Here is a 25282-nt window from a genome sequence, read left to right on the forward strand (position 1 = left end):
GAGAATTGGCAAGATGACTGAGTTGAGTAATATCATGAGTAGATTCAGCTCATAACAAGCATCATCAGAAATGTGAGAATACATTTCCAAAGTCGTTTTACTATGTTCTCTCATGGTGACTCAGTCTCTGATCATTTCATGGATTAGGACCTCCTTGATCCTTGTGTATTCTGTTCCTGTCTTACGATGACTCCACATTACCAAAGAGGAAGTCCTTCCTAAACTCAGATAAAAATGTGTCTCCCTGTGGATTTGCTAAGACTTTCCTGTCCTGATACTGTCCCCAGAAGCTCTTCAAAACAAGTTTTGTACTACTTCCATCTGTCAGCTCTTCAGATAAATAAAGATATCTTGCAGTCACTTCTAACCCTCTAACTCTGACTTCAGTTTTTCCTGTGAAAAATCTCCAGTCTTCCAGTATTTCTAATACCCATCATTTAATCTCCTATGGAATGGTGAAAAGAGTAGGGACAAATGTTATAATCCTGAGTCAACAGGACAGCAGGTATCAGCCAGGACTGCTAAACAGGTCAGTGTATTTATAAGGGATGGAATGCTGGTAAATTTGAACAGCAGTTTCCACTAGAATCACAAAAAGACTGATTTGTAGACTTTCCAATTTCTGCAGGATAAGAATTTGTATCACAAATATTTCACGTTACTGAAATGAGGGCTCAGATTGCTGTGTTTAAGATGTGTGTACAATTGGCCACACTGCATTATTAGTCATGTATTAGAATTTGCTCCATATATTGTTTTTTTCCAGATGTAATATATCTTAATTTATTGTTATCAATGCATTGCTTGAACCTCCCAGGATCAGTTAAGATCTCACTGAAAACTCTACTTGAAAGCAACGAGGAACAGAAGTACGTAAAGACATACGGAAGCTTCTAGCTACTAATTTTTGGGTCAAAAAAATAGACCCTTAAGTGTTGCTACTAAAAGTAAACCGGGGCAAAGTCAATGTACCAGTGCACATTCTCATTAAATCATATACACCTCAGAGCACTTTTTTGTGCCAATGAGCAGTATCTGAAGCTTTGTTTTTAATTAATGGAAGGGAAAAGCAACTGGATTTAATGAGAACTAGATTTAATAGCAAGAAGCTGTCATGTTAAGAGAGATACTGTAAAATGATTTATCTTAGAGTCTTAAAATATTTTCCTATAATTCAGTAAAAGCCCTTAAATCTTTCTGAATTAAGAAGACTATAAATATTTAACTTAAATTCTACCAATGACTATACTAAACATGTGTAGCCATTTCCATGCCTAGGTAGGCTCTTAACTTCTTAAAACCCAAGGATAGGTTTGTTTTTGTTCCCTAGTGACTCAATCCGTTCTCCAGTAGCTACTTGTTGAGTCACATTTCCCAAGGGTGCAATTTATACCCTTCCTCTATCCTGAAGAAAACTGATGGAGACAAATTGAGTTAGTACTGAATAGGAATTAGCAGGAAAAGTTTTTTTTTTAAAAAGTTCCCTTAACTCATCTGAGGATCTGGGACAAAGAGAACTAAGGAATACAGCTGGAGTGGTGAGCGACCTCTGATAAATCTGAACACTTTACATTACTGTAAGGGAGCATAAAAAGACTCAGTCCTGGAGATGAACCACCGTTCGACTGGCATGGACATAAAGTATTTCAGTTTGGCAGTGAAGTGTGTGATGCTGTTGATGAGAAGGAACTGGCCAGGTGGGAGATAGAGAGGGCAGTAGGCAGTGTGTGGCATGTCGCTAGGAAGAAAGGAAAGGAAACAGATTGATGAGATGCTTGGGAATCAGAACCCACAACAATCAGAAATCCATTAAGAAGGAAGGCTGGAAGGGAAAGGAGACAGAGGAGCTGAGTAGAAAACAAGCCCCGGAAAAGAATGGTCCCAATAAAATTAAGTCTCCAGACTGAATGTAAGAAGTTGGTGAAGTTATTTTCCTGTTACGTAGGAATGGGCAGTGAGCAGAGGACCCAGCAGCAGAGATCTAAAGAGAATGGAAAGAATTTGAAATAGCCAAAGTAGAGGATATTGAAAAATGTGGCCTGTGTCACTGCACAGAGGCAGTGTTTCCTCAAGAATCCAACAGACTAAGTGACCTGAAAAATAGTTCCAGGTGACACTTCCCACTCCTCTCATTTCTAGTGAAACTCATCAGACACAATAAACACTTCTGATTTAAAAAAAGAAAAAAACCTAATAAGGTAACTTATTCCATTCTTGGTTTCCAGTTTGACCACTAAATGGCTTTTTGGGACAAAAGTCAGTGAAATTCCCACAAAACATTTGTTCCAAAAAATGTTGGTAGGGACTCCGGGTATAAATCCCTGACATCAGCAAGGAGACAGGAGCACACAAACAGCATGTGTGTCCATGTCCTTTGTGGGGAACTCCGTAATTTAGTCAAGGAGCAAACCCTGGTGAGATCATGTCTCACTTGGAATTACATGGCTAACTCTGTATTTGTAATCATATTGACAAAAATGCACGTAAAATAACCAGAAATTTTTTCCTTTGTTTGATTCAGAAATGTTTGTGTGTGCATCATGTCTGCAAACTGAGCATTTTACCATGTCAAGGAATTTAATTATAATGGAGTTCAAAAGTGAACAGAAAACATTTAGAATACACTACCTGTTTGATTGGCTGGGTCATGTATTTGTCTATCTTATGGAATATTTTAAGTGCAGATTTATCTATACTCCAAAAAATAAAGTTTATATCTGAAAACCTTGACCGAGTTTTTGACTGTAACCTGCTTAATTAGTAGAAGCCATCTAAAACTCTGAAATCAAAATTCTCCTAATTGTCTGATTGAAAGTCATGCTAGTTCTGAGAAGGTTGATTTACAGAATTATGAGAAGTTACCATCTCTCTGAATTAGAAGACAAGACATTGACTTTCCTCATCACTCAAAACATGTATTTTCTTTCAGTAGTGCTTATCTGATATCTAATAAAACCTGAAATTATTATTTCCAGCTATTTCCAAATCCTACTTCTGAATGCTGGGTTGCTCCTTCAAATGTATGGAAGCTAGTTCACTTGGAAATAACCCATTTAAGTATTACAGATTAGAACTTTGCTAAGTTTGCTTTACAGAGATGATGTTTTTTTTTATTTAAAGAAAAAACAAAACAGAAAAAAAGTAGAAATAATACATAATTTCAAAAAAATAGACAGTAAGAAATCACTAGTTGATAATTACATATGGCCTTCTTAGTGTTTTAATTTTTCAGCAATTCTACAATGCAGGTACTCAAGTGATCGTATTAATTTTTAAATAAGCAAATGAAGACTTAAAGATGTTAATATGCTATTCCAAAGTCACACAATGAGCAAATACCATTGGTAGAATTTGAATTGATACCATCTAATATCAGAGAATCATGCAGTTCCTTAGTTAATAAATGGAAAAATAGAAATTCTGAAGAAATAGAGCCAAGTTGATATATAGACTGGTGGATATCATTTTACTTCTGAGGAGACCTAGAGAATAAAAACCAAACCCAACCATTCAAACTAGGATGTGCAGGAGACTCACAGCAGTGCTACTTTTGTGGATATATTCTAAGAAGAGGACTATACAAATGCCAAAATACGAGATTCCAGTGAGCTAGCTCACAGGAATTCTTAGCCAGTTGCAACCATTTTCCCAGTTATCCAAAATTCTCATCACTCATGCTATCCAGTGGCCCTAAACAGTTTTCTGATTTGGGCAGTTTATAACTGTTTTATAATACTTCATGTCTCTTACCGTTCCTCCAGTTCATGGTTATTTGTTTCTTTCACTTCTCGCTCTCATTTGGTCTTTCCCTCTCTCTTATGAAATGTGTCTTTCCACTTCATTTACTGTCAGTACAAAGTACATGGCTTACCATCACCTAACCAGTGTTTTTTTTATTTTTTTATTAATTGGTCATTTAATGTCTTCTGTATTAAAAACATAATAAAGACCTGAACATAAACAAAGGCTTTGCAAATCAAAACAGGTAGGGATTATTTATTCGACGCTTAGCTTAGCAAGGGGGTAGAAACCATTACTTTCTCGTGGCAGAGGGAGTGGGACAGCTTTGCAATAAGAAGAAAGTGAGCTCATTGGGGAGCCTCTGACCAAAGCTGTCCTGGAAAGCTGAATTAGGGCTAACTAGGAAGCAAGGAATCTTTTGTAGCTGGCTTGTGGAGCATGAACTCTTTCTTTCTCTGGTTCTGAAGTCTTTATACCAAAAAGTGTAAATCGAGTTACTTGTGAATAAAACCTGAAATTTAAAAAAAGCAATATTCAGCTTCCAGGTTAAGATGGGTCAAAAAATACATTTGGTGTTTTGTATTTTTCAGGAATATTACATTTTCTTAGAAATCTAAAGGTTAATTTAATTATAATTGTATTATTTTGATCTTTAGAAACTTGTTATAGCAGTGCATGATGATGCTGGTTTTCTATGGCAAGAATCTACAGCCCTGCAATACAGAGCCTAAAGAAGAGTCGTCCTGGCCATGTCCCAAGAGTGGTCTTGGCCATGTCCCACATCAAGTCAGAGGGACCGTGACTTCAAAACATGGCTTGCCTATACTGCATATACTTTCAAGGGTGACTCTATGTTTTAAACCTGTGAGGGTTAATAGTATAATAAACTGCATTCCTTATAAGTCTACTAACTCAAAATTTTTTTTGATCCCCAAAAGTTAGATAAATATATTTTACATCTATATTTTCTAATAGCTATATTTATCTGCCCTCTTAACTAAAAAATAGGTCCAACGAATGATTGCTACCATGAGAATAAAGACCAAAAGATAGCTTTGGCCCAAGTATCGAGTCAGTTATTCCATGCAGACTTTCCTTGAAGGTTGCTTTTATTTTCATTTTGACTTTTTCCAAAGCCTTAAGTAAATGCAAATGTTAGTATTGTTATTTCTCTTTAGGCTGGAAATTCTGAAAAATATAGAGGAAGCTGAGGAACACAAGTCTGTCTGAGGCACAGGAAAAGTTATGGAAGAAAATATGAGTCATGAGCTCTTGCGTCAAAACCCAAATCCCAGCTCTGTCTTTGTTTATAACCATTTTTCAGAATACTTCGTGTCACCTACCTTTCACCCAGTCCATGGTAACTTGTTCCTTTTACTTCTCTTTTTCATTTGGCCTTTCCTTTGCGCTTTATGAAATGTACCCTTCCACTTTGTTCATTGTCAATACACACGGGATGTACTGCCATCTAACCAAGTCCCACTAGTTATGGCAAGTTGCAGAACTCTCCGCCGTACCTCCTTGAAAGGATGCACACAGAAAACTAAGCACTTTCTCTAGTGTTATTGTAATATACTATGACATTAGAAATGCAATAAAGTCATAATAAATAAATAATTAATAATGGAGTAAAAACAATGTTGTCTTTTGTTTCTCTTCCTTCCCCATTTTTTTCTGAGGAAAATGCAGTTTCTCATTTCTTTGCTATCAGCAACCATTATGGGTAGAGTTGGATTCCCCAGAAATTATGAAGTCCTAATTTTTAAGACACAAGAGTATGACATTAATTGGAAGTAGAGTACATGGATGGAATCAAGTGGAGGTAAAGTCATTAGAATGGTCCCCAATCTAATATCACTACTATTCTGTATAGGAAGGAAATCTAGACATAGACACGCAGAAAAGAATGAAGGTTATGAGAAGATAAAGGCAGAGTTTGGATTGTTTCTGTTGCAAGTCAAAAAATAAAATAATAAAATGAAATAAAATTGCCCAATGCCACCAGAAAGTGGAAGAATGCTAAGCCATCTGTTTCCTTTAGAGACTTCAGAAGGATCATGACCTCTGCCAACACCTCACTTCATACTTTCAGTGTCCCAAACTGCCAGAAAATGATTTCTGTACCTTTAAGCCACTCAGTTTGCAGTATTTTAGTAAGGCAGTCTTAGGAAATAACTTAGTACCTATATTTGGAATTCAAAGGTTATTTTACATCATTTAGATTTGCTTCCCTCTTTTCTTTCCTTTTTTGTCAACTTTTCAATTTTTGAAAGTTGATGGATGTGATAGTTATTTTTTTGTGACAGCTTGACTGGGCTAATGAATTCTCAGCTAGTAAGACATTATTTCTGGGTACAAGTGTGAGGTTGTTTCAGGAGGAGACTAACTTTTGAATCAGTAGACTGAGTAAACATCACTCTCGCAATCTGAGTGAGCATTATAAAATGAGTTGAGGAGACAGATACTATGAAAAAATGTAGTAAGGTAAAATTACTATAGTACATCTTCCCTGGCTCTCAAACCTCAGAACTCCAGTCTCTCAGGGCTTCAGACATGGTCTAAAGTTAACATTGTTGTTTTCCCTGATTTTCAAGTCTTTGGAAACAGAATTACAATGCTGGCTTTCCTGCTTTTCTAGCTACCTATGGCACATTACGGGACTTGTGACTTCCGTAGCTGTGTAACCCACTGCCTGATGAATATCTCCTAGCTATCTATCTGTCTACAAACCCATCATTTTGATTTTGGTTTGCAGGAAATTTTAACTAATACAGTACACTTGTATTTCTGATATTTCCAACAGTTAAAACCAATTGCCTGATGGCCTAAGCCATTTTCTCTGTTTGTTTTCCATAAATGTTCTTATACTCCTTAATCTTATTCTTAGATTGCCACATATAATTTATTGAAGTCACAGAAAATTTTAAATGTTTCTCATTGAGACTCTATAATCTCTAAGATTCCCAGGTATATATTTCCTGGAGGGTACACCTGAATACTTGGTCTGTTTCAGAATATACAGAATAAGGTAGCAGGCACTCATTTGAAAGATGTTTCTTTGATCTTGCATGAAAACTTAGACTTATAAAATGATAAAATAAAAAAATTCACAGCTTACTATGGCTCACCTCAATATGCTTTCATACGGGTATCTTAGGAATTTGTTATTTGTCAGAACAAATTTTAGACTTTTTTATATTGTGTAACAATTGTTTTCTGTCTATGAAATGGGGGTCAGCTTAAGCAGTACAAGTACCCAACTCTTCTGCCTATCCAAACTATTACTCTCAACCCAGCTACCATAGTTCTTTTTTATTTTTTTATTTTAATTTAATTTAATTTTATTTTGGGAGGAACAGGAATCAAACTCACAACCTCAAACTTGCCAGGAAGGCACTTGTGTCACTGAGCTAAATTCTCAGCATTTTTTTTCCATACCAGGGCTCGAACTCAGAACCTTGTGCTTGCAGCAGGCGCTTATGCTGCTGAGCTGAATCCTTGGCCCCATAGTTCTTGACATGTTAGCATTCATTCCTATAGATTAATGCAGCCAAAAGACTCAACCTAATCGTAAATATTAGAAAAGGGTAAATAAGAGAGAGTTGGCACTCAGTGGAGAATGAAACAGGATGATCCCAGGGTACAGGTTTAAATCAAGCAAGCAGCCTTGAGACCTAAATCTTTCCCTGGGCACCAGCAAGACACTGACGGGTTACAGAGAATTAGAATTTGCAACTAATGGAGCAGGGGAAATGGAAGCACTAGAAATGCTGTGTATGTACGGGCATGGGCTGGAGGGTAGGTGGAGAGCTGAAAAGAGTGAGACAGAACAAATACGCACATTGTAATTTGTTTGTAGTGTATCCTATTGAGGTACAAATCTGTATTTTACTCCAAAAACTAATTTTCATTCCCTTTTTCAACACATCTCCAAATGAATGTTATTTAGTAGATTTTCCCTGCCTACTATGCTCAAGGCAGGTAATTGGATTTTAGCCAAGTTATGAGTTGTGTCACATAGTTCTAGCTCAGAAGAAGCCAGGAGGGTATTTAGAAAGCAAGATGTAAAACAGGAAATTGTCTTATCATTCAAATTGCTTTTATTTCATTTTTAATTTCCATTTCATTTAGAATATTTCCATTAAGGGTCAACTGTGTAATGAAGAGGAGGAGAAGGATATACTAAGGAAGGCACACTCCATGTTGACTTCATCTGCAAAGAAAAAAGGGAAGAAGGAGAACCGGGTTGTAACTCGGAATGACTTGCTTAGAAGGATAAGCGTCTCCCGGGTGAGGACAAGGACTTGCATTATCCAGGTGGGAGGAAAGAATGAGATTTTTATATAGTAAAAAAGTAGAGTCAGGGAAGAGAAATGATGGCAGAAAAGGTCAAAATGTTCAGCTGAATACAAACAGGAAAGCTTTTTACCTGGCTGCCTAAAGACTTGGACTTTTAAAATAGCCATGCATTCCCTAAAGAATATTTTTAGCAATGTGAAATATTATACTTCTAGCAATTGAGCTAAGCCAAATACAAGACACTTCAATGTTACAGATGCTCTAACACATATAGGAAAAGTATGCAGTTATTTAATATATCTTTAGTCATCTGGTAGATAAATCATAGAATGTTTTAAAAAGCAATGCAACTGGTAATTCAAAACAGTGGTGAGGGACTACAAATGGCTATTATGTGAACTTACTAATTGTACCAAGTAAACTGGCAATTTATCTGTAAGTGCCTGAATGAAGTTCATAACTCAGATCAGAAAAGAAAGGTAATATGAAAACAAAACCTAAGTGTTTTCATTGACCTCAATTACCCAAAGAATGTGTGCAATTTTATCCAGCCAAAGATGATCTGTTTTCTGCACTGAGGACTGTGAGATGGTAAACAATGTTTTCAAGTAGACTTTTCTCCTTATCTCAGAGCATTGAATCTGTAGAATTTTCTTTAAAGGAGAAAACAAAAAACCCAGAACAATTATCCCAAACAGCTATAAAATCACTGCCGCTGACCTTTCTCCTACTACCCTTCGGACAGAAGCTGAAACAGCAAGTCTGGCCCGAAGCAGTTGTCCTGTTTTACCAGCACAAATATTTTGGCAGGAAGATGAGTAAGTGATTAAATCTGAAGTGGAGCCCGAAAAATAAATGTTCCAGCAAATGACCGAACAGCATTCTTCAGGTGCAATAAGACAGCTGAGGAAGGCAGAAGTGGATTACACCAGTTCCTTTGTCAAGCTCTCCGTCCTTAAAGTGCCCTGCAGAATTTAGGGTTGGCCTGGGAGTGACAGAAAGAGTTACTTGTCAGTGATTATTACGTGTTAGCACTATCACGTTCTGCCATTTTCTTGAGTGTAGTGTGAGTAGAGAGTCTAAGCACAGTCAAGGTTGAATGTTTACCATAAATACTAGAGTAACTAGTTTTTAATCTCTTGATCTACAAATAGATTTGATAAACAAATTGGAAAACGTTACAAGTGATTTTGAGTCTGGTTTATGGCTAAACGTTTTCCCTCCTTCCTAGAGAGTTAAGCTCATTTAACAGTATGCCACAGTTATAGAATCCTGTAATTTTTTTATTTTAGGAAGTTAGTATGCTGTTTTTCCTCACTCTCTTCCCTAAATATCAGGAATCTCACTTTGGGAAACTAGTAGACAAGTAATTTTTTTAAACAGTAGGAGGTAGAGAATGGGTTTTGTTTCTTTTCCAACCTCATGTTTCAGGACACACTGGTAGTTAAAGGCATGCATAGTACTTTGCTAGTAGTTAAAACTAGTGTGTAAATTATACAAGATACATACTGTTAATAAGACATACTCTTAACTCAATTGAAAAACTAAACTTAGGTGACCAACTGGTCTACTTTAGGCTCTCTCAATTTGTTACAGAAAATTCCCATACACAAAGTCATATAGGAGAGAATACGGTGGCCCAGACCACAAAGCACAGTCGTTGGTACATAGTTAGTGTGTAAAAGTTTTTGTGTCTTAAAGCCTTTGTAGGTACAGGAAGAAAAAAAGGAAAAAAAATTAGAGTAAGAATTGGTTTGATTTACATGTGGACACCTCTTTACTCCATCAAGTAACATAACCTCATTTATAGCTCATTACTGAATGAGAAGGGCGGGTGGGAGACACAGAGAGAGACAGACAGACAGACAGAGACAGAGACAGAGACACAGAGAACTTTTATATGCCTTGGTAGAAAAAGACTAAAAAAATACCATTGATTCTTTAAGTGGAGTTTATAGATGTGTTACACTGAGATCTTTTTTAAGTTATTTAGATTTATAAATTTGAAGTGATGGGACTAAAATTGAGCGTTTACCAAAATGGTTTTGAAACAATGGCCAGAATCATGTGAACAGTAAATAAGATAATGGTAAATAAGATACATAGAAATATACATCTATATTATGTCCACTCCTTTTCTTTCCTCCAAAACTGACTACGTAGAAAAAAATAAATCACTTGCTTTCATTTGTCCTCCACTCCCCAACAGCAGCTGCTAATTACTTCAAATACAGTCAGTGTATCCTTCAGCTACCCACAAATTAAGACTAGCCCTCTCTCTCAGACTCAGAAATAGTCTTGTATCCAAGAAAAGTGATCAATTTGCTTTGCTCCCTGTATACGATCAAATGTTAGGAGTGATTTTGGGATAAACCCGGCAGTAAATTTCCATCCCCAGAGACTGTTACCATTTCTAAAACGCCTGCTATGTGTCATTTTATGTTCATCATCCCAATCCTAGGAGCTATTATTCATTTAACTTACAAAGAAAGCATAAGTTCCACGGTGCTAAAGCATCTGACCCTACACCACTGGTTTTGAAACTCAAGTGTGTGTCAGAAGCGCCTAGCGGGGTTGTTATACATAGATGTGCTGATCACCATCCATAGAATGACTGACTCACTAGGTTAGAGATTAAGAGTGCATTTCTTACAAGTCTGTAGGAAATAAGATACACCTGGCCTGGATCACACTTTGAAACCCACTAATTTAAGTCACATAGCTCATAAATAGCAAGGCCTAGAATAAACCCAGGTCAGTTTGACTCTAAAATGTGTGCTGTTTCCACATAGAGAAGCTACTTACAATCTCTGTAAGATTTCTCTGCTGCAGAGGTGGAAAAGGAAAGAAACTACTAATTGGAAAGGAAATGTATTTGGATAGAATGAAAGATGAACACACACTAGTTAGAGCCTAGAGTTTGAGTTCTCCGTCTGTCACATATGAGCTGCTTTACTTTATCCTTGCTGTTTTCCTCACTATAACACGAATTCTACCACTACTCAGTCTTACTACTCTCACAGAGTAGTTTTGAAGATAAAGTTATAATCAATGTTATATATAAATGTTACAGATTAAAGGTTCTACTCAAAAGAATTATCTAAGTCTCGAAGCTTAGAAAGCACCACAAATGTCCGTTATTTGCAAGAAATCAAATCAGTAAAGATGAACAAAACAAGAAAAAAAACATGCCAGTGTGATCTGATTTTTAGTTTAAAAGCTCAGTTACGTAAAAGGAAATGTCAAACACAACAAAGAAGGTTTATTACAACCTTCAAATGTTCAGTCATCTTTAAAATGGTTTTCAGGGTAGGGAAACAACCAAATGCTTTTCCAGTAATATTTGTCTTCAACTTAAAAAGTAAACATCCGATTTTTTTCAAGAAGCATCCTTTGTAATAAACATTGGAAAATAATGAGCAATTATTGGGACATAATTATTTTTGAACAGTAAAAATTTAATGTTAATAGTTTTATTTCTTAGGAACTGTTCTCTTTTATTCCCATATGACTGAAAATATTTTACTTTAAGATCTTCTTTTATTCCCTGTTAACTTCTGATCTTCTTTTTGAAAAATAGTATTTAAGCTTATTAGTAGTAAATGTTTTGAACCAATGAAATACAGATTTTCCTTGGAAAAAATCACAAATAATACTTTACTAGATGATGTGGTATCACTGTTAGTCTTCACTAAATAAGAGTAAAAATTGTTTGCTTTATTTTCTCATGAAAATTTTCTTTCTAAATACTTCAATATCCACTGGTTTACCTACTTTCTCATAAAAATTCTCTTTGGAAATATTTCTATCAGAGGTTGTTTCTACTTTCTTATGAAAAATTCTCTTTGTAAATATTTACATATCAAGAGCAGTAATTTCTAGCCAACTAATATTCACACACTATTAACCTTATATTAATAAAGACAAGGGTATTATTCTAAGATAAGAAGCCCTAGAAGACTATTGAGATTGAGTTTTATCTATATTTCCCCCTGAAGCAAACAGTGCCACAGTTCAATATTTGCTATACTATATATGCAAACAGACAGCCATATGTCATAAGGAAGATTGCATTGTTCCCTATCAATCAATGCTATTTCTCTTATATTAAATATTATACTTGTTCAATGAAGTGAAACTTTCATTCACTTGTGTTGCTAAAATTTGCTTCTGTTTATTACTTGTGATAAAAATGACAAATTCCTATGCTAACACATCTGGGGCTCTGCCCATTAAATAAAGTCCAGATACCTTCTTTTCTCTCCAGTCTCCTTTTTATTATGTAAATTCTTTGGTAGAGTAAAAGCAGTTTAATTTTTGGCATATAAAATTAAATAGAGAAACATAGTAGCTAATCAGAAGTATTGCTATGGTTTGGGCCTAAAATGACCGGCTCAAGTCTCATACGTTCAGAAGAAGAGGAGTTTTCAGAAGGTGGTCAGATCACAGGGCGTGTGTGCCTCAGAGAAGTAATTCACAAGGCTCAGCATGCTATTAGAAGGTGGATCTGGTTTGAAGCAGAAGGTCATGGGGGCATGACCTGGAAGGGTATTAAACTCCCTGGCTCCTTGCTTCTCTCCGCTGTCTGATTGTCCTAGCAGGAGTGGCTTTCCTCTGCCTGGGCCCTTCCACCACGCAGTTTCTGCCTTGGAGCCAGCTAACCACGGGCTGGAAAGGACAGCCAAAATAAACCTCTCTTCAAGTTGTGGTTGTTCGGTGTTTCGTCCCAATGAGAGGAAAGTTACTAGGACAAGCAGAAAGCAGGATTGAGTGTAGGATTTGATTTAATTTTATCAACTAATGCCTAAGTATGTTCCAGGGTTTTACTTTTGTTTATGTAGAAAGATTTCTTGGTGGGTGGGTGTACAATCCAAACTAGGTGTTTATGTAACATAGCAATTTTAAAAATTACACAGGCAGGTCAGGCCAGGTAGCATACTCCTGTAATCCCAGCACTCAGGAGGCTGAGGCAGGAGGATCACTGCAAGTTTAAGACCAACCTGGGTCACAAAGTGAGCTCAAGACCAGCCTGAATTTCATAGAGAGACTCTGTCTCAAAAAGACAAAACATAAATTAATAGTAATTATTCAGGTATGATTTATGAATTATGCAGGTATGTTAAACATACACACTGTACAGAAAGCCTGCCTAATCCCAACCCTGCTCTGACACTTTGTCTAATAGCTATAGGACTTTCAAATATTATATGATTGCTCTGAGCCTCAGTTTCCCTATCTCTTATGAAGATAAGAAAATGAAACTGAAGACTATCTTGAATATTAAATGGTTACTATTTCAAAACACTTATAGTATCACACCACATGCTTATTTTACCTCACTTTTTAAAAATGAGCATATAATTTCTGGTGTAAACCAGCACATGTTCCTTTATTATTGGTGGATGAAAGTTTCATAATTTCTCCACATATTTTCACATTGTTTATGAAAGATTCAGAAATACATAATTGTTATGACTTGGGTGACAGAACACTTAAAATGTGGGAACAAACCATGTGAAGAATTGATAAGTTATTATTGCACTGTCTTAATGATATTAAGAACACACGGTGTCTTTGAAATGCTCAAAATCCACCCAACATGCTAGATGTGGGGGAACAGAAATTAAAGCAGAAGATTAAGGGAAAAAACTGAGATTGATTCAATCCAATGAAAAAGGAAGGAAAAATCTATAGAAGATGGTACTCTAAGCAAGTTATTTTCATGAGGCAGGTTTGGCATCACATTTTGGGGATCTGTTTCCTATCTTCAAAACTTTAAAAATTTATGGTCATAGAATTTCAGTACTGCTTTTCAGCATATGTTTTGTCAGCTTGTAAGAGGAACAGGAAATATGAAAACAGGACAGACACTGTGGATAAGTGGTTGGCAGCTTAGAAATGTGGGCATCATTTCCTGAAGGAAAGGTCCTGGGTTACTGGAGGGATTGGTTGCTATCCATTCAGCACCACTGCTTCAGAGTGAATTCAGACAAGACCAGGGAATCTCACAGTACCCGGCTTACTAAAATATCCAGAATGAACTCATTTCTCAGTGTTACACTTAAATAACTAGAGGCAATCTAGCATTCAATAGACAAAACGGAACTCTCAAGTCATTAAAACAGCAATACTTTTGAACCATATGCATTAAACTCAAGTGAACCTCGTGAAAATAATCAAAATAGTTCCAATACAGCATACATCAGAATGAAATCCAACTCTGTTACCGCTCAGTGAAATTCCACTGTCACTCTTTTGTGGTAAAGACTATGTGTCGTCATGTGCCTTGTCATCTGACTTGGGGTATCAGCAATGGTATATTTAGATTGTGTTAATTTAACTAAAAGTGAGATCACATACCCAAGAATTCCACTCCCTTCACAGTTTCAAGTTACAGTAGGCCATAGAGACATTGGACATGATTTATGGGGGTAGAAGGGAGCCAGTAGTTATATTCTTTCTATATCAGACATTGCCTGGGGATATATGGTGCTATCTCCACCCAGGAAGGCAGTCACCCATCTCCTAGCAGATGTTGGTGTGGCATTAGCAGGTATGCCTCTGGTTACTCCAGGTTATGCCTTTTCTCTGTAGTATTAGGAACTGAACGTAGGGCCTTCCCACTTAGCTGCATTCACAGATCTTCTCAAAATCTTTTTTGATTTCTCATTTTGAGACAAGATCACAGTAAACTGATAGTATGCCCAGGTTTGGCACAAACTTAACCATATTTCTGCCCCAGCCTCTCCTTCCATTTGTGTGGCTACAGCTTCTCCTACTTACACTCTCATGATCAAGTCTGAATCTTGAAGGCCATCAGAAAATAACCTGTATTCCATTTTATTTTGATTGCATCTAGTCAATTGGACTGGCTGTAATTTTTCACCCTCCTGTATGTCACATCAACTGGTCCTTCCAGCTTGAGTTTCCAGAATCATATATAGAAACAACAGGTTCACATGGGTTGTATAACAAGTTGTGAAAAGTTGAACAAACACACACACAAGTGCAAGCACATGTGTGTGCCCTTATAAAATATGAAAACATCATTAACTTCTTCGATTGCTTTTGTGTTCTCCAGGTTTCTTAATAAATTATCTTCCTTTTCCAGAATCAGTCACAGGTAAAAGTGGTGCAGTCTTAGCATCACAATCCCAAAACATTAGAGAGAGAGAGATGGACACTATATTCCCAAGTTACTTACTACCAGGTCACCATCTTCTACTTTCCATTTTAACAATCTGTTTCCACCTTCACATCAAGAATGCTATAATCTCGCCATGCTGAACTTTCCATGTTTTCCCAAACCTGTTATGTTCTTTATGAACAGGCAGACATTTCTTTTTCCTTTAAGTTAAAACATAAGTACTACTTCCACAATTTTTTTTTCATTTCTCAAGGCCTGGTGGTTTTTCTGCCTAGAACTTCATTTGTTAGACTCTTGCTTTCTCCAAAGCGGGGAATTGATGTTTTAATCTTTGTACCCAATGCTCAATAGAATGGGTCACTGCATATCCACTTAGAAAAAAGGAAATGCCATTTGCCCAACTCATGAAAAGTGTTATGGTTGATACATTGTGTCACCTTGAGAAGTTTAGAAGTTTAACTAAGAGACTCAGCAAGAAGCCAGGATTCTTAACTTTGTAAATATCTTCATCCTGTGCAAGAGGAGGGCACAGAGATTTTTGTGAGTACTACACCCTCCGTGGGGGGCAGGATTTTGGCCTGTGTACAATATAAAGAAGGAAAAGAGGCTTTTCCTCTTGCTCCCACTGCTATCTTGAAGTGTTAACCCTGGGCCCTGCCACCCTGCCTTGGAACCAGCTGATTATGAACTGAAATCTCAACAGACAGTAAGCTAAATAAACCTTTCCTTCCTTCATTTGGGGTGTCAGGTATTTTGTTCTAGCAATGAGAGAAAAGTAAGTAACATAAAGCCAGTGTATAAAAGACAACCTTCTGCTTCTTAATGCCCAGGTGGGTACTGACTGCTGTTATTTTCATCTCTAATAGAGCTGGTCTGTAATACTAGAATCATGGTGTAGTAGTTATTAGTTTGTACATGATTATGCTATGTCCACCCACACAAACATATGAGATTAAACAACTGTCCCCAGGATGCAGTTTTGGACCTCTCCTTCTCATGTACTAGTTTACTCACTCTATGTTTCTGTGCTTTGGTTATACAAGCTAATTTAAAGGCCACAACAAAATTCTATGTGCAACAGGAAAAATAGTTTCATTATTCCCATCAGCAAATAGCAAGAGTGAGATGACACAAATGCACAGGAGAAGACACACAAAACTCTTCATTCTGTAGTAACACAGCATATGAAAAGAGCATGGTAATTCCTATTACATTTTCTATGAAGCTAAAACTTACTGCATTTTTCTTTTGTTCAGCTTTGTTTGGGTCTGTTTATTTATGATTTTGCTTTGTTCAGTTTTGTTCCTCTGAATATTTCTTTAGCATTTAAACACCTGGTACAAATAGTGTAATCTTATCTCTAACTCAATATTGTTATCTAATAAATGAATATTAGTCACAAGGAAATGAAACCACCTCCTATTCCCATAAAGCCTACATTTAAATATGACTAACTTAATTATATCTTGCATAATTTGTTCAAATTAGTCACACTACTTTATCTACTCATAAGTTGGTGCACCTGTGACCCAAACACAAGGCTGATTGAACACACAAATGGAACAATCTTTTTGATGTGAAAATCCTGATGTAGAACTCATAATCTCTAATATTCTGGCATCATCTCAAATTTTAGTTGTAAGTCCATGAAAGGTTTTATTTCACCATCTATAAATAGAACTCAGTAATACAATATAATCAGTAAAATTTTAAATAACTACCAGATTTGCTCAGGGAGAATGGCTAACCATGTCTCGCAGGTACTAGGCAGTGAGAACTTTTAACCTCTTGTATAATAGATTTGATGTGCTGTGCTGCTTTTGATAGCAGAATCTTGGATTACAGATCTACTGAATAGTTTGTGTGGACCAACCATCAGGCTATGTGTCTTGTTTTATGAGATTACTCTGGATTATTTTCCCAAAGTGCAGATAGAATGCCCTGAATTACCTATTGTAATTAGACTAGACTACACTAATATAGACTAGAAAAGCAAAGTTGTGGAAACACTGGCCAGATTTGTGGGTAAGAAGATATTCCTCTGAGTGAGAGCCAACTAGCTAATAAAGTAGTAACCAAAACCAAGAATCATGTCTCACAAAACCATCCTGCAATAATGCTTCTCAAAATTTGCCATTAAAAAAAAAGAAATTTAATAAAAAGAAAAACACAAGTGTGTACTTTGCTTTTATCCCTATCCTAAATTGTCATGCTTTATGTCTGTGGCCCCCAGGCCTCATGCATTTGCATTGCGCATTTGTGATTGGTTCATTGTCTAGTGGTTGGATTGATGGTGTCAGTGCTACACTCACATAGGGGTGGAGCCAGGACGTGATGTAATGGCAGGAAGGTGTGTCTCGCTCCTTTGCCGGTTTCTGCCTTGCTGTTTGCAGCCGCCATGCACTGTGGCCCCGCCATGCCACCCTGCCTTTGAGCCAACTGAGTATGGACTGAAACCTCCAAAAACTGTAAGATAAGAAATAAACCCTTCTTCTCCCAACTTGGTGCATGAGGTATTTTGTCTCAGCAAGTAAAAAGTAACTAAGACACAAATCTTGACAAATTTCAGGGCCTAAACTCAAAATATGCCACAGTATTATAACTTTTCCTTAAATATATTATGACCCTGAATTTTATTAGACATATTCAAACTTGCATTACAAAGATAATTGTTTAAACTGATTATCAGTTAACCCACTTGATTTTCTGTACCGCTATTCAAATCACTGAGTTAAATTAATGCTTCTAAATGACATGTTGTATTTATCCTGTGGTTTGTTAGAGCTCCTAATATGCTATTATCACTATGAACATAGTTATTCAGAGGTAGGAATCAAACACATGAAGAATAAACTAAATGAGATAAAGGAAGGGGTAGGGTATATGAGAGCAAAATGTATGCTTTAGAGAGTGAAGCTAATGGAAACTGAGGAAATGCCATTAGAGGCTGCACTGTAGCTATACTTTAACATAATTTGTTCTTCACCTCAATGAAGACAAATGCTTTTCTTTTATCAAATTGCATTATTAAAATATGAACATACTGTATTAAATTAACAGATGCTTTTGTGTGTAAATGATGGTATTTTAAGCAGATTCGTTTTATGGAATTTAAATATTTTGTGAAATTATAATTTCTTTTTCTGAAACAGAAACTTCAAGCTAGACTTCATGGCACATACTTGTAATTCTAGAATTCTGGGAAGCTAAAGCAGAAGGTTGGCAAATTTGAGCTCAGCTTGCACAATTTAGTGATATTCTACCCCAAAATAAAGTTTTAAAATGTTAAAGGTTCAATACGTGGCTCTTTGCCTTTGATTCAATCCCCTTTGCTGCAAATGAAAGACAGATTTAAAAAAAACTAAAGAAGGAAGGAATGAAAGAAATGAGGAAAGAAGGAAGGAAGTTAGAGGAGGGACAGGGAGAAAGAGAGAAACAGAAAATATGGATGAAAATGTCCTGTTTTCTTGTGATATTTAATTTTCTGTGTCACCTGGGCTAGGCTATGGTGTCCAGTTGTTTCTCACACACCGGTGAACTTACTACTCTGAAGGGCTACACTTTGAGGAAACCAAATTAGCCCTCATGGGTAGGTGGTCTTCAGCCAAGTCAGCAGAAGCCTCAAGAGCTATGATGAAGCAGCCGCAATCCTCCCTTACAACTCAACTGAGAAACCCTGCTCAGTTTCTGTCTGTTGGCCTGGCCTGTAAATTTGGACTCAAGACTAAAAGATCAGCTCTTTCTCAAATGTCTACACTACTAGCATGCCTTACAGATTTCAGACATGCTAGTCTCATAGTCAAGTAAACTAGTTTATCATTTTTCTCTTCTTTCTCATCCTCATCCTCCTTCTCCTTCTCCTCTTTGTAAACTGTTACTTTTAATTAATGTGGTTATAAAACCATAGGGAGAAATAAAAAACTGTGGGAGTGATTTACTGATAATGAAAAATCTTGTGATAGAGTTCAGAGTGAAAATAATATTTCAGTGTATGAAAGTTTTAAATTCTAAAAATATACTCAGGACAACACCAGTATGCCAAAACCTTGGCTATCATTCTGTTACTTTCCTGGAACAAAGTTCAACTTTTGGTGTGCTAATCATACTTTTCGTTATCCTGATACTTCATAATTGCTTCGCCTTAATTATTTACAGATCTGTCTTCTGCTGCCAGATTCAGGGAACGAACTAAGTTTTTGTTAACTTGGTATGCAAATTTTCTGCTACAGAGTGATTCATTAAAGGATTATTGGTTGCAGGGGTATATAGCTCTGATTTAAAATAAGATCCAATGAAAAATTAAAATTTGTCCAAATGATATATATGTATTTTTAAAATTTGCTGGAAGATATGCTTACCTTTAAAAAAGAGAAACCAAAAGTTTATTTTTAATTTGAAGGAAGCAAAAGTCTTGTGGATTGTATTCAAAAGCTGTACAATCATTTGGAAACTCTTTAAAATTATACTCATGTAAGTCGAGTGAGATCAGAATTGTGATATTTCTGGAATACATTAAGGTGAAAATCACCCCTGTGGACAGTTGTTGGGTAAATATAATTTGGGATTCTTTCATATACTAGTTAGCTTTTCCATTTTTCACTTGCACCTGTGGACCGCTTCAAAACTAATTTTGCAAAAGAATGACTGTGAATTCAATGTAACTAAAAAATAGTCATGTATCTTTATTAATAGTAAATATAGTAATAGTAAAATGTCTTTATTAAAATGCTGTATATTTGGCATCTGAATCATTGATTTTGTAATAAGGAACCCTGGAGAAGAAAAAGAAAAAATTGATCCCATCATTTCCATTTGGAAGCAAACATAGAAAATAGATTCATTCACCCCTTATTTTGAATAGAGTGAAATAAATACAAAGCCAAAGGTACATGGAATCTAAAGAATTACAGTAGGAAGAATTCTCAGCCAGGTGTGACAGTATGTGCCTGTAGTCCCACAACTCTAGAAGGTTGAGGCAGAAAGATTATGAGTTGGTGCCCAGTTTGGGCAACTCAGCAACTTGATGAGGCCCTGTCTCAAAATTCAAAAACAAATACATAAAAGGAACTGGGAATGTAGCTCTTGTGTTCATTCAATCCCCTGAGGAGAAAGAGAGACAGAGAAAAAGACAGAGACAGAAAGAGAGAGAAAGGCAGAGAGAAAGAGATTGATATTCAAATATGCAAGTTTATTCAACTACACAGAAATCCTTTAGGCAATGCATTTCAGAGTATAAACAAACTTGTTTTTTCTTTCTGAAGAGGTGGGTGCTTGGCTTTAGAAGCTAACCAAAACCACCTACTTAAGCTTATTTTAACTTTAAGAGACATCTCAGAATAGTTTTCTTGGACGTCATATCAAAGTTTCTATTGGAAGGAGAGTCCAAGGCTGTGAAAGCTGATGTGAAAGATGTGATGCTTACTGATCATTATTTACTAATATATGATAAAAGAACACATTCTGGTTTGGGGGGGTATTTGGAGAAAGTCTTCTGTTTACTATGCAAGAAATCATCCTTTGCTTTGCAGTTGTCTGTTGGCAGCATCTGAGAAGAAGCAAACAGGACCTGGTGTCTGCGTTAACGAGATGCATGTGTCAAGACAAGGTTCATGCAATGGCCATGTTATTACCCTCTGCAGTCTGGGCATTCAGGTAGCTCCCACTTACGCCACTGGACAAGCTAATGGAGCTATGTCTTCATTTATTCTGGTGATTATAATAATTTGGCTCATTTTTGTTTCTGTATTTTAGTCCATTCATATCACCTGCCCATCACCAATACTCTTTCTTTCACTCTCTACTTCTTGAGATGAGTGTCTAGCATCTCAGAAATCTCTGACACACATCACTGGAAGAATCTTCTGCATTTGTAAACTATCATGCCGCTTCCACATAAATTCACCCCTTAGGACTCAAACTCCTGCAACCTTGCATCGACCACACTGGATTCTTCACTATTTCGTAGACGTGCCCAGGGCAAAGCTGCTCCATCAACTAGAGCTGCTCATCCCTCTAGGTCCTGTTTGCTAACCCATTCAGCATCTCCAGGTCTTCACTAAGATGCTTTCTTTGGCCACACTATGCCAATTTATGGTAGGCAGCTTTGACTATGGCACTACTAATCCCTGTCTCCTGATATGAATGGTCTTTTGTAATCCTTCCACATTGAGTGTGATCTCCATTAAACGACTCCCTTCTAATTAGCAGAATACTGCCAAAAGGAGAGGTCACTTTTGACATTAGATTAGCAAAGGACTCTGGCTGCTGGCCTACATCTCACTTGCTGTAATGGAAACTAGCCTCTGTGTTGTAGTTGTTTGGGGGATAGTCTATTTGGCAAGGAGCTGGGGAAGGCACTCTAACAATCAGTGGAAAACAGGGACAGACATCCAACTTCCTAGGAAGGAATCGTATCCTTCCCAATCAAGTAAGTGACCAAAAGATACTTCTCCACGACTGAGCACAGCTGAGACTAGAGACACCATAGCTCCTGGGAACACTGATTGCAGCACAGAGAAGGCTTTGACCCAGATGACCCAAATAAACCTGAATCCTGACCCATAAAAATGTGCACAAAAAATGTTTTTTCTTCTAAATCATTAAGTTTTAAAGTCATTTGTCACACAGCAATAAATAATCAATGCAGCGTTCTCACTATTTGCCTCTTTCCACATGATCATTTCACCCATTCTTTTTTTTTGCTCATATTTCTTGTTAACAATTGGCATGCTATTTATTTTATGAAAGTAAACTTCTACTAAAGTAGAAGATTCATGAAAGAAAGACTTCTTTAATCTTTTGCTTCACTTTAGTATATCCTTTAATATCTATTCAATGCCTGGCACAAAGTAGCCAATTTATAAGTATTTATTCAATACATGAAATAGTAGTACATTATTCTATGATAAATAAGCTGATTTTCCTCCACCAGCTATAATTTCTTCAAGAAAATGGTTTTAATGTAATAGATAGTCTCCCACTAAACTCTCTGGATTTAAGAATGTTTTGTATTTAATAGATGTTTTTTGAAAGAATCAATCTATGAATAAAATAGTGAAAAATAAGTGTTGCTCAATGCAGTACCAAACAAATCAGGGAATGGTTCAGATAACCCATTCTCTTGATTTCAGGGTCTTACAGTGATCAAAACCTTGAAAGTTTTATAAGAAAAAAACTCAGAATCACAGAGTTTCTTTTTATTTAAGCAAAAAATGGTATTATTCTTCACAATAATAAGTGCTTTCCATAGTGCTTAATAATAATTAAGTGCTCTCCATAGTCAGTATCTATGGAGAAAACTTTGGTGACAGGGCACAGAATGTTAGTGGTCCAACTAGGGCCTGTGTACAAGGATAACAATGAGAGGGCTTTGGGGAACCCTTCCTCTTTGCACTCTGGATCAATGCATTGCTGCTTAGATCTTTGTATTAGAGCTCTGGTGTTGGTGGGAGTGGAAAGCAAACGCGTGCATTCTGAAATTCAACAGAAACATCATGTGATCCTCTCTCAGTTACACAGCCAGAAAGAGGAACAATTAAGCTTGATTTACAAAAACTTCTTTACAAGAAAGACCCAACAAATATAGTATTTATGCATCCAGAACACAGCACTTAAATGCTTAAACCTCTCTTTAGTTTCCAAATTTTTACAGTCTATGTGATGCTTGCAATAACAAAATTTCTCATACATTATTCCTAATTTTTTAAAAATTTTAAGCAGAAAATAGTAAGAAATAACAGGAAAAAAGCTACAAAACAGGCAAGTAGGAGAGTAACAATAATCAAAACATTATGTATCATAGAAAGTATTTTTGAATAATATCTTTGAAAATTCTTCCCTCTCAAGTCAAAATGTTTACTTAGAAAAATTAACATAGCATGTCAAAAGCCACTGCCACTCTAGTGTTTCACTTTCACATTATACTATGATCTTGTTTTTATCATTTTTATTTTAAAGAGAATTTTTTAAAAATGGTGTATTCAAAACCATATGGTAGGAAATTAACAATGGTTATTATATCAAACACTATTATTTTCAACATAATTGCTCAGATTACCAAATATAGGCATGCAAAATTGATCAAACAATTCAAGCACTATTTTCTATGAACTACTAGAATTAGTAGTACAATTACCTTAGCTATCATACCTACATTTTTTCTCCTTCTTTCTTTTATCCTTTCCCCCATTCCAGCTGTTCTGTTGTGGTCTTATTTGCTATGCTACTAACGTTTTACAGTTACCAGCATTTTCATATTCTAAAATTAAACAAGATTACATTCATCCATTAGTCCAGGTCTCTGTCTGCTCCTCCCACACCATACTCTTCTTTCCTGGTTTGAAATGAACTCTGGACTCTGGTCATTTTTAAACTTCTTCTTAGTTTGATTTCAGAAACTTCTTAAATATATTCTATAAGCAACCATGGTTAAGATACTTCATGTTTCTTTATTGGTTAAAATCAAGCACAGAGAAAGGCTGGTCTACTTTGCTCCATAGTACCCTAATACAGATATGTTAATATATTCTTTTCTTCATTATGAGGCTGTCAGAGTAGAATTCTATACTATACTACACTATACTTTACTATACTATACTATACTATACTATACTATACTATAACCTAGTATTTCTGTTTCACTCAAGACCTTTCAGTCCATATAACCAGATATGACTTAATGTACAAGATCAAAATTCATCCGTCTTATGCACCACTTAGAGCCACAAACAGTAGAAACAATTTGATCACATAATAGACAATTCAAAGTCTTCACAGAGCAAAGATTTATATGCCTATGCCTTCCTGAATAAATTCAGAAGGATAAAAGTTCTAAGGTCTTACCAAAAAAAAAAAAAAAAAAGAAAAAAAAAGAAGCTTTAGAGAAGTTAAGGTGAAAATAGCAGGTGAAAATTCCTTACTTCAATTCTTGTTAAAATAAGTCTTGAGAAATGGATGTTTTATTTCCTCTCACATTAATGCAGATGACTCTAGGAAAGAGTCAACTTATTTTTCTTTGTGGGGGTATAAATACATGTCAATGCTCATAGTTACATGTTCATAAGTGTAAATACACTCGTACATACAGACATACACATACCCATATGCACAGGCACATACATATGTATCATCTAACAAGCTGGTTTTGAAGGTGAGCATAGTGTACCCATATGGTATGAGTATGATAAAGCCACACTGAAATATCTATGTGTATAATGGCACATAAGATCTACTTAGCAGACCCTGTAAAAGTCATGAGATGTTTTTACCCAAAGCCTCAGAATAAATTAAGGAATTTGACACACTCTTTGACTTAAAACACTTAGATAGAAAATTAAATTATTTAATTGCATTTAATTTGACATTGATGTCTTCTTGCTGTACATAGAGGTTTCTCTGTTTTTCCCCAAACAGAGGCCAGCAAGAACAAACCATAGACAAAAGAACTTTGTCAACAGCAAAAACAGAACAGTACTTACCTTTATTCACTTTCCCCTTCGAGAATCTATGAGCTGGGTGTTCTCAGCTGGGCAATGGCAAGAATGTTCTTTAGTTAATAATAAAGGAAAGAAAAGTCCTGGACAACAAGAGCCTGGGTTAACCATTGACACTGGTTTGTTCTTATGGTTCCACCCTGGGAATCTACATAGGTCGCTTCTGGCATCTTGCAGGCAGCCCATTGCCAGTCAGCTGAGACAGCTATGACCTCACTGACTCTGCACTTCAGAAGGAGGTACAGTGTGAAGGTCACTCAAGTGCATGCAGACTACATTTTCCCTTAGGTCAGAAAGGAGGAAGATTTCCTGGGCCAGAAATATGCTTGGCAATGCCAGTAAGTGACTCAGATATTTACAAACAGGATTGTTGGGAACCAACCTATGGAAACATTCGTGCCAGTTCTCAGACTTTGAACAACACAGAGAAATTCTTTCACCACAACTCTTTGTCTGTATCTTAGCAGGACAAGGTTGGGTTTACATACCAGTGAAAACTGAGAAAGCTTAGCACCCATGTATCTCTCTCTTTAACATGGCTTTTAATGGTTATTTAACCTGAACAAGATAGCTAGTCAGTCCTGATAAGGCAGAAAACAGATTG

General features: G+C 36.3%; 1 protein-coding gene across 3 annotated transcripts in view; it reads right to left on the reverse strand.

Annotated features, from left to right (window-relative positions):
- Positions 1-24864, reverse strand: part of Kcnj16 (potassium inwardly rectifying channel subfamily J member 16) — a 62804-nt gene extending 37940 nt beyond the window's left edge. The window contains exon 1 of one of the 3 annotated variants that reach the window (XM_013142293.3): positions 24664-24864. The gene's annotated coding sequence lies outside the window, so the exon portion shown is untranslated. Of the gene's footprint in view, positions 1-3750; positions 3773-23339; positions 24064-24663 lie in introns of those variants that run through there. The other 2 variants (XM_063258713.1, XM_063258715.1) reach the window with 2 other exon arrangements.
- Positions 24865-25282: the final 418 nt, after the last annotated feature.

The sequence above is a fragment of the Cavia porcellus genome, unplaced genomic scaffold, assembly GCF_034190915.1.
Source record: "Cavia porcellus strain 051 isolate PalLab524CR breed Dunkin Hartley unplaced genomic scaffold, mCavPor4.1 scaffold_12, whole genome shotgun sequence".
Classification (NCBI taxonomy): Eukaryota; Metazoa; Chordata; class Mammalia; order Rodentia; family Caviidae; genus Cavia; species Cavia porcellus.